The sequence below is a fragment of the Alexandromys fortis genome, unplaced genomic scaffold, assembly GCF_014885135.2.
Source record: "Alexandromys fortis isolate MF-2015 unplaced genomic scaffold, M_Fortis_MF-2015_v1.1 scaffold_399, whole genome shotgun sequence".
Classification (NCBI taxonomy): Eukaryota; Metazoa; Chordata; class Mammalia; order Rodentia; family Cricetidae; genus Alexandromys; species Alexandromys fortis.
The window spans coordinates 104,092-112,387 of record NW_026068268.1 but is presented as its reverse complement, the minus strand read 5'-3'; positions in this window follow the sequence as shown (position 1 = coordinate 112,387).

The window sequence follows — 8,296 nt, the reverse complement described above, 5'->3', positions numbered from 1 at the left end:
CTCTCCTCTCCTCTCCTCTCCTCTCCTCTCCTCTCCTCTCCTCTCCTCTCCTCTCCTCTCCTCTCCTCTCCTCTCCTCTCCTCTCCTCTCCTCTCCTCCTCCCCTTTCCTTCCCTCCACACCGCCATCCTGCTGTTTAGCCCAGTATGGCCAGAACTCTGGATCCCCCTGCCTCGGTGTCTCAAGTACTGGGGTGACTGGCACAACCACACATACTTCTTTTCAGTTTCTATTGTCATGACCCTGAGCTCAGAGAACTTTTGCTCAGCTGTGTTTGACCACTGCACAGAGGCTCCTGTCTGATTCTCCAGCACTTCCGTCACCCTTGACTAGGGTTCTGAGGCTGTTTGCCTCTGCAGACTTTGCTTTGCCTTTTGACATGCTTGTCAGTCTTGCTCAAAGTTGGCCATGAAGAACAGGTAAGAGCAAGTGCGGTTAAGTAGCCTTGACTTTGGTGACCAACATTTTAGCCTATGATCCTGGGCTGGGGGCCAAATTGGTCCTTCTCTCCTGTTACCTAGTTGGCAGCTGCCTCCTGAGGGAACTGCCAGGAAGGCCCTATGCTCTGGGCTTTGTAAATGGCTCCTTTCCCTCCCCCACAGGGGGTCTACAACAATGATTCCCCCCACCCCCAACATCACAAACTGTGATAACCTGGTGAATCTCAAGAGAAAAAAAAATCATGAAAATGGGGTCTCCTGGTAGGTCCCAGGAAAGACCTGGCTGGGAACTGTTTGGGGGAGCTGCTGGCAACCTGCTTCCCCATTGCCATGGTCTGAAGCCTCTGCTCCTGGGGTCCTGAAATTCAGGGTCCATCTCTCCGGCTCTGGGACCATAGTTTTGCTTCTTTCTGGTCAGTGCCTTGCTGCTGGTAGGAGGAAGTTCCTGTTTGGCTTTGTGAGAAGCGTCTGGTTGATTTCCTGAGAGGCTGAAGCTCCTGCTGGGATCTTGTGGGCAAGCGTTCTGCACAGATCGACCCGAGTGTCTTCTGAGCCGTGAGTGAGCTTTGGTCAGTACTTCTCTCGGACTCTCGTGCTTTCTCCCGGCAATGCCTGCTGTCATCAATTCTAAACTCAGCTTGCTCATTTCCAATTATAAAGTGACGCTTGTTCATTGGGGAGAATTGTGAAAAGACAGAAAAGTACAGAAACTGTTCTGAATGTTGGGGGTGGAACTCTCTTCCCACCACACAGAAAGAAGAGCAGTTGGCACGGGCTTCCCCGATGCTTGGTTCTCTGTCCTCTTTACGTGCATTTGTTACCAGGCAAAGTCACATGGCGTAGATCACGCAGTCCCAGCCTTCGCCGAATGCTTGGCTCACGCTTTGTGGTTCCCATTGATAGGCAGAGCACATCCGCCACGTCCTCACTGTGCATGCTGAGCCCACTGCTGCCACGGGCATGGGGCTCCCAGTTCCACTTCTTTCTCAGCATTGACCCCTCACCAACCTCGTGTCCTCAGCCTTGCTAGCTCCTCTTCTTGTTTCTGCTTTTGAGAAACAGCCTGGGTTTGGTTGATGGTGGAGGTGGGGACTGAGTCATCTGGCCAATTTGCTGTTTAAATTCCTAGACACTAAATTGCTGGGTTGCAGGTCACAGAGCATTTAGAATCCGTGCTGCCAAATTGCTTCCAAAAATGTTTTCTAATTTGCATACAGCAGAGCCCAGTTCTTCAGCCAGTCACTCAGAACCCATCACAGGAGAGTTCCCAGACATGGAAGCCTCCTACACCTACCCCCCGGCATTCCTGTGGGAGCCTAAGCATCCACAGGGCTGGGCATCAACAGGACTGGGCATCATCAGGGCCTAGCATCAATAGGGCTGGGCATCAACAGGGCATCAACAGGGCCGGGCATCAACAGGGCCGGGCATCAACAGGGCCGGGCATCAACAGGGCCGGGCATCAACAGGGCCGGACATCAACAGGGCTGGGCATCAACAAGGCTGAACAGTGCCAGGAAAGTGGCCCCGTGTGCCCTGAGTGCAGCCAGTTGTAGGCAAACACACTAGTGCTGCGATGACTGGCGAGCCTGGAGACCACGGATTCCCTCTTCCCTTCACACTGCCGGCCTGCCCATTCTTGCCCCGCTGACTTTCACAGCTAGGTGGCCTTTGGCCCTGTCAAGATGGACCACGTGAGACTTTGCTTCTCACTGTAACAGCCACACAACAGGAATTCCACGTGTCTCAGTCCACTTCAGTAGCCAGCCTACATCTGGGAGCCCCAGTTCCACTCAGCCCTTAGGGGCATGAAGCTGGGGAAGTGGGTTGGCAAATCAGTAAGGCCCTGCCCTCAAAGTATCCATCTTGGTTTGATGATACCACTTTCTCCTCTCCCCACTCCTCCTCTTCTAACCCTCACCTTCTCCAGAAATAACAAAATTCTCCAGTGGTTTTCCACACTATTTAAGTTCTCCGGGAGTCCCTTACTTCTGTCCTCCCTGACTCCTGCAGCTCTGGCAGAGCCTGGCCCAGGCAGCATAAATGCAGCTCCATCCCACCCTTTGCCCTCCCCCCCTTTCCCTGGCCTGCCACAGCCAAGCAGCTCCTTGGTTTGATGTCCCTCGCTGTTGACCTTCCTCCTGTGGACGCATGGTCCAGAATGTGCAGCCAGGCTGGGCCACCGTGCTCTGCCCAGGTGAGGTGTAGGCCTGGACTCCCAGAAGGTACTCTCTCACACAAGCACATGTGTGTCACATGTTGAGGTCAGCTCTGTTTTGTTCATGTCCTAAGGATGTGACCAATGCAACCCAGGATGTCTCAGAGCCGGACTACTTTAACTTTGTTAAGTAAAACCCCCTACTCCTCTCACCCACCCCTGCCAATCACAGCCTGTTTAAGAAGGGTAACGTGAGGCAGCAAGTGCCTTAGCTCTGAATATTGCTGGAGAAATCTGGGGTCGGCTGTGCTCTCCCTCCTCTGCCTGTGCTCAGCCTGCCAGTGTCTCACCAGCACTCACTGGCATCCAGGGTCTGGGAATCTGCAGATACCATCCAAGTGCCCTTCACCAAGGGGCCTGCCGGCCTCTGTGTACTAGTGCCTTTGTGTTGGACTGGAATTCAGGAGCTGGAAGAAGAGCTAGGCTCTGACTCACTTTTCACAGGACAAGGTGCTGTGACTCCCCTCTCCCTGCAGAGGCTGTGCATCGGTGGCCATAACTAGCTCAGGTCAGTAGACCTTGTGGACTTTACAGTTGAAAGTCCAGGCCTTCTGAGCCCTGCACAAACTTGGCGTCACTCTCTGGACCAGTCATTCCTGACCCCTCTACACCAGGCCGAGCAGGAAGGAGCACTGGCTATATATTGAGCAGAATCCAGCCGACAGTATAGCTGCGTACATGTCATCGGTGTCAGTAGTGACACTGACCAGAGAGGACATGCCAAGACACACGCAGTGGCTGATCAGCCTCATGATGCCTTTTACCAGGAAGCAGGCAGGCATGAGTCCAGAATGGCTCCAGCAGTTAGATGGGCTGATGTCTTGAGGGTGGGGAGCTGATGCTGGAACATGGTGAGTTCTCTCAGACTGGAGTCTGTATGGCTTTAACTTCCTGCTGAAGGCTCAACAGTTGGGATCTCTTGAATTAGCTTACTCAGATTCCCAGCCTAAAGGGGAAGAGAGGGACCAGACATGGTCAGTAAACATCAGAAATGGAGTCAGACTCTGTTCTTCTTGGGAGTGGTTCTCATCGATTAGACCCACATGTAGTACCACCTGGCTAGCCTGCATCACACTGCAGTCACCTAAGCCATCATCTTCAAGTGTCTGGAATAAAGAGCTGCAATCAGCAGCCAGGGTGGTACATCTGTCCCACGTGCAGTGTAACAGACTGCCTTATCTTTACGTATGGCTGAGCACAGGGTTATGGCTTGGCCGGATGCTGCTGCTGATCTGGGCCATGCTTGGCTGACCTTTGCCACCTTATTTAGGATGACCCCATCTCAATTCTGGGAGTCGGTTGGCCTTCAGCTGTCTCAACCACCCTCCAGCCAATTGGCTTGGGTTTGCTCTTGTGGGCTGAGCAAGGCAAGGAGAGGGAAGTTTCAGGGCTGCTAGGTTCTCCATCATTCCCTCTCTCCCTCTCTTTCTCTCTTTTCTTCTTTCTTTGATTACTTTTTCAGTTTTATTGATGTATATTTTACATACTACAAAATTAATTTGTTTTAGGCATTCTCCACATGCCAGGGGCCATGCCTGCTCATGGCAGTTATTTCTGTGGCCATCTTCAGAATCACTAAATATTCTTCCTGTCTCTGGAGTTGCCTTCTGGAAATCCTGTAGAACTTTCACTCAGCATAGTGATATGTGGTACCAGGACCAGAACCTTGGATGCCGCTGTGTGGTGGATCAGACCTTGTCCACCCCCAGGAGAAACAAAGAGGTATTTCTAGCATGGGTGGTCATTGATATCAGTTATGGATGTTCATGAACAAGATTATGTCAGCGTAGAAGTTCATTTCTCCTTTCCCAACATCTAGGCGCGCGATTGTGGGGCCATGGGAAAATCTGTGCGTAGCATTTGAAGGGTCAACAGACGGTCTCAGAGCAGCTTCTGTGCCTTCGCATCCCCACGAGCAACACAAGCATCTCCGCGCCACCTCTCCAGTCCTCACTATCCGTCTTTCCTCAGCCATTCTTCCTGTATGCAATGTGTGTTCCACTGTGGATTAGATCCGCATTCCTCTACTAAGGTTGCCACTGGAAAAGTATCTGCATGTGTACTTTGGAGAAATATCTGTTGGCCATTTTTATTTCATTATTTTGAGTCTCATTAAATAGTCCTGACAGGTCTGGAATGCATTCTGTAGACCAGGCTGGCCTTGAACTCACAAAGATCCACTTGGTTCTGTCTCCAAGAGCTGGGATTAAAGGTGTGCACCACCACATCCAGTTTAGCCATTTAGAAACCCAAGATTTATTTATTCTTTATCTAATGTATATAAGTTTTTGTCTGCATGTATGTCTATGTACCGTGTGTGTGTGTGTGTGTGTGTGTGTGTGTGTGTGGTCCAGTGCCTGAGGCCAGAAGAGAATGTTGGCTATCCTGGAACTGGAATTGAGTTCTGAGACGTGAACCCAGATCCTCTGCAGGAGCAGCAAGTGTTCTGCTGAACCACCTCTCTAGCTCCTGGCCTTTTATCGTTGAGTTGTATGGTATACACACAGTTATGGATACAGGTTCTTTATCAGACAGTGACTTGACTATTTCTCCCATTTTGTGAGCTGGTATTCTTCAGTGAAAATCAACAGACCATAAATGTGTAGGATTATTTCCAGACTCTTAATTCTAGTCCATTGACCTATATCTGACAAGGATCACATTGTATTTGATGACTGTAATTTACTATAGTAAAATTTGTATATGTGTGTGGTATGCATATATACGTGTATGTGTGTGCGCACATATTTGCACATGCNTGGAAGAAACCAGAAAATGCAATTCGTGACTTTTTTTAAAAATATTTTTATTTATTTATTTATTATGGATACAATATTCTTTCTGCATGTATGCCTGCAGGCCAGAAGAGGGCACCAGACCTCATTACAGATGGTTGTGAGCCACCATGTGGTTGCTGGGAATTGAACTCAGGACCTTTGGAAGAGCAGGCAATGCTCTTACCCTCTGAGCCATCTCTCCAGCCCTCCACCTTACTTTTTGAGACAAGGTCTCTAACCGATCCCAGAGCTCCCAGTTTGGCTAGACTGATAGCCAGCAAGCTCTAAACCTCACCTGCCTTCCTGTTCCTGGGATTACAGTTGCATGCTGTCATGTCCAGATTTTTACATGGATGCTAGATACCCAAACTCGGTCTTCATGCGGGCAGGGCAGGCACTTTACCAACCAAGTCCTTCTCCAGCCCCTAGCATAGGAAGTTTTAAAGTCAGAAAGCTGTTTCATTTTTCATTTTGCATATTTTGGTCACTTTCATATGAATTTTAGGACCAGTGGCTAATTTATATAGGAATCAAAACAAATAAAAGAGCGAGCGGGGAACTGTTGGACTGCACTGCAGATGAACGCAGGTGGGTGTTCATGCTGCCTCATCAGTACTGACCTGTCAATCCGTGAACGTGGGTCCCTTCCCGCCCACGTCTTCCTTTGCCTCTGCTGTGTGGCAAAACTTTTCATGGGGAAATGCTACACACATTTCTACTCACCTCAGATAGGGAACCCACAAAGTATGGTTACCATCAAAGCTCAACTTGGGGAACCACGGGTTTTCGCGGGGTTACTTACAGAAATATAGGTAATGATGTTTCTTACATGAGCAGAAATGATACAAAGATAGCTACATCACCAAAGCACACCCCAGCATGGGTGACAGCTCACAACCTGGAGCACAGCACAGAGCCTGCAGGTGGCTCAACAGGCTGAATGCCCTTTCCATGTCCCTCAGCGGGTCTACACTTCTTCCAGGCAGCTCTGCTGGTTTCTGCTTCCTCTGGGCAGCCTGCTGTGGTCTGAGAGTCTTCTTTTCAGCTTTGCTTCACTTAAATCTAAGGGGAACTCTCAGCTTTTATTGGTTACTCTGGTAGGGAAGGGCCCTAGTGATTCTGATCAATTTTAGGAACTTCCTGAAGCTATTTTGAGTTGTTGCCCTTTCTGCTTAAGGGGCTTCCCTGCAAGTTGGAATGTTTCAGTATCTGAGGAAACTCTTATATAACAACCGCCTCTTCCATCAATGTGTAATTCTTTGTATGTGTATGTTCCTGCCTAAAGGGTCCAGGCTTGGGACTGGGATATGACACGTCCACTGAAATTTGTTATGAAGTTCTGGGGTATACCCACTAGATTTAAGAAGTGGGGAACTGGGTTCACCTGATGGTGGGAGACAGTGCAAAGCCAAGAATGTGGACCTGGGTATGGTGAGACTGCACTCCTTTCTGAAACCCTAGCCCGGGTGGGGTGATGATTGAGGACAAGGCTTAGGCACCTTCAGATGCTCCCAGGGCTCAGCTGAGGCCCATGGCCGCTTCTGCTGTTGACCAGTATGTCTGTGGGGTTGCGGTGGTTCTTGCACTGGACTGCCCTGGGGTTAATGTCTGAGTCTGGCTGGTGCTTGCTCACATGCCGCCAGCCCCTGCGAGCACCGAAGCAGCAGCTGCTTGGCTGTCCTTCCAATGCGTCTTTTTCACGAGGCTGGTCACAAGATTGGTTCCCATTCACGGGAGGTGAAATGGCTTGTGACTGGTCATTTCTGAGGGACAGCTGAAGCCCTATTCTTATGAAAAGCATGGCGCTCTTCATTTCCATCCTCCTTGTCTTAGCCTGGGCCCTTCTGTCCTGATAGCAGTCACGGGCCACTGGGAGGCCAGGTGTTAGGCCCTATTGAAGCCTAACTGCTCCAGTGTGTGCAGCCAGAAGTGACTGCACACACTCATGAGCTAGGTTCGGGCTGGTCGTGGTTGCAGATGGCTGGGCTCCTGGAGCCCGCAGCACGCAGTGGTGAGGCAGTGACCTAAATGACCGTCCAGTGCACCTGACATGCCACGAAGCTGGTGATGAGAGCCCAGGACAGTGACAGAGCTCAGCTGGCTCTGCTGAGCTGCGCCGAGTATCTAGAAGTACAGTGATGCCATCCGGGTCTCGAACGCTTAGCTTGAGGCATGCCTGGTGCAGGCACGCTCCTGTAGTCACTGTAGCTCAAGGCTGCTGAGCCCCTGTGCCCCAGAGGCACATGCAGGAGGGACGCAGATTGATCACACACACACACACACACACACACACACACACACACACACACACACACACACACCTTCCCCAGTCCCTTGGGAGAGATGGGGTACTGACTGGCAGAGTGGGATTCCAGAATTGTGAGAGCCAGAGGGAGGCATTAAAACTGCCACCTCCCTAGCCCCCAGCCTGCCCTGGCTTGTCAGACGACCTCATGATGACCTCACCTGATGCAGTTGCTTTGCAAGCAGGTGCTGCTGATCCTCCCCACACTTCCTCACTGCCACCCTCACTGCTTTCAAACCTGCAATTAGCATCAGATCCCAGCATGTCCCAAGGGGATAAGTACAAACCTAGTTCTGGAAAAGAAGCCTTCCACATCAAAAGTTTTGCAAGGCTTGCCATTTATAGGGTTAGAAGATGGGGCTGCGTGGGAGGGAAGAAGGAACACGTGGGCTCGGGGCCCTTCTGTGCAGCAGTGCTCTCTCTCTCTCTTTCTCTCCCTCCCTCCCTCCTCTCTCCCTCCCTCCTTCTCTCTCTCTCCCTCCCTCCTTCTCTCTCTCCCTCCCTCCCTCCTCCTCCTTCTTTCTCTCTCTCTTTCTCTCCCTCCCTCCCTCCCTCCC